We start from the raw sequence: 2,500 nt of genomic DNA, 5'->3' as shown, positions 1-2,500 counted from the left end.
ATATATATATGTGTGTGTGCGTATGTGTGTGTGTGTGTGGGGTGTTGCTGGGGATGTGTGTGTGGTGGGGATGGGGTTGGTGGGCCAGGTGGACCTGGACCAAATGCCCTCGGGGCAAAACATCTTCCAGACAAAACACAATTTAAACCAATTTGACCTGACAGACCCTTTTCATCCACATGGCTGGAGACAGAGCCTTATAGTAAAGCAGTCCTAGCACTTTGTGTGTTATTGAGTGTGTGTGTGTGTGTGTGTGTGTGTGACCATGTAAGAGAGAGTGTGAGTGTTAACGTTTTATATAGTGTAAGTACTAACATACGTGTGTGTGTGTGTGTGTGTGTGTGTGTATGATTGTGTGTTTTATCTGTGTTTACATGATTGGCAGCATTTCTGCTGTTTACCACTCATTTCTAAGCACAATGGGTGCATGGGTGCATCTAAATCCATTGTAATTGAGGTATCAGCCATTTTCTCTGTTAGCTCGATATAATTTCACACCTGAAATATACCGCGGGAGCCAATACCCACCCACTTGGCCACACACACACACACACACACACACACAATTTATCATTTCAAAGCTTTTTAGCAGTCAGTCAATACATCTGAACTCATAACTGCAATTTATAAATTACTGTGCATGCATGTGTGTGTGTGTGTGTGTGTGTGTGTGTGTGTGTGTGTGTGTGTGTGTGGATGTGTGTGTGTCTGTGTGTATGCCTATGGCTTTGCAACAGGCCTCTGCCTCAGATGATTGACAGCGGTGGGGCGTCCAGTGTGTATTGTGTGTGTCAGAATGGATGGAAACCATTTCACACTCGCTCGATCTAATCCATTTTCATCAGGGCTGACTGAGAGGAGGGGGACACGCCGCCTCGCCTCCTCTTGCGATGCTCTCGCGCGCCATCCAACACTGCCTGTCTGTTAGCGTGTATGGCTGTGTGTGCAAGTGTGTGTGTGTGTGTGTGTGTGTCTGATTTTGCGTTTAGCATAGTGCATGTGGTCTTCTCTAAGGGAGTTAAAGAAAGGGAGTTAAAGAGTGTGACCATGAAGTGAGGGGTTTGTGTTTCTGAGATATGTGTTTGTGGATAGGGGAGGGGGCAGTGTATGCATGTGTGCATGGCTGCAGAAAGAGGTAAATACAGTGACCATGATATGATGGGTTTGTGTTTCCAAGATGGATGTGGGTGTACACAGGGGAGGGGTTTAGTGTGTGCGCTTGTGTGTGTGTGGAGAGAGAGAGAGAGAGAGAGAGAGAGAGAGAGTATGGGTGAAAAAGAGGGAGAAAGAGAGAGAGAACAGAGAGAATGAATGAGAGGTGGTGGGTTGAGGGAAAGTATCCCTTATATGGCAGCAGGCCCCTAGCGCATCACAGGTGACCCTTGTGTGTGTGCATGTCATGATCACCACAGCCGAGGCGGTGATTTGACTTATTACTCCACACATCTCCACAATGAGGAGAGGCACTGTGCAGCACACACACTTGAGAAATGAGGCCTGTCTGAGACACACACACACACACACACACACACACACACACTCACACACTCACACTCACACACACACACACACACCACACACACACACACCTGGGGAAAATGACAGTGCGTGCGAGTGTGTCGGGCAGCAGACGAATGTCTTGTGCCCTCTCCATCTTCATTAGGGCAGACGGATTCTTTCCGCTCGCCACGCTAATGGAGCAGCCCCTGCGCCCGACAAAAGGTTAATTGTGCGGGTTGGGCCTTGACCCTTGGCTCAAATAAAACCCAATAACTTAACAGAGACGTCTGCTTGTACAGAACAGCGCCAGCCTAAAAGGATGGCATGACAGCTACACTGAAAAATGGGACCACCTGTTCCCGGCGAGATGGAAAAGAAAGGATCAATCCGACGGACCCCACAAAGATGGCTGCAGGACCACATCCCCTGAGAGTCTGCACACACACACATACACACACACACACACACACACACAGACTAATCTACCGTATGGCTTTCTGCACTAGTCTGAATGCTTTCATGTGGAGATCATAAAAAAGAATGGGACGCGACAAAGACCCAACAATGGCAACAACTGTGGCTGCTGCGGCCTCAATTCACTAGATTGCTCCCCCTAGACCGCTATATGGTTCTTCGCAAAAATCATGACCAGCGCTGGACTCAGCCAGACCATGTTAATGGCCACATAGCTGATGGGGTTCCTTGCTCCTGCTGTTCTACTGGTGCCGAGTGTGGCACGAGCGGCGGCAGGGTGACAGGGTTCGAGCACCCGGTGGGGAGCCGACCCGCGCTGGGTGACAAATGAAGTGGATGCGGCAGAGCACAGTGAGTCACTGTGGCCCAGGGGTCAGCTAGCACACACACACACACACATGAAGACACACGCGAATACACACACACACACACACGCGAACACACACACACACACACACACACACACACACACACACACACACACACACAAACACAGGCACACACACACACACACACATACACAGAC

At 49.5% G+C, this 2,500-nt stretch overlaps 1 pseudogene; it reads right to left on the bottom strand.

Moving 5' to 3' along the window:
- LOC125285299 overlaps positions 1 to 2,500 on the bottom strand; it is a 111,243-nt pseudogene that overhangs the window by 19,135 nt on the left and 89,608 nt on the right.

Source organism: Alosa alosa, chromosome 20, assembly GCF_017589495.1.
Source record: "Alosa alosa isolate M-15738 ecotype Scorff River chromosome 20, AALO_Geno_1.1, whole genome shotgun sequence".
Classification (NCBI taxonomy): Eukaryota; Metazoa; Chordata; class Actinopteri; order Clupeiformes; family Clupeidae; genus Alosa; species Alosa alosa.
The sequence above is the reverse complement of the archived record's forward strand: the minus strand, read 5'-3'. Positions and strand labels throughout refer to the sequence as shown.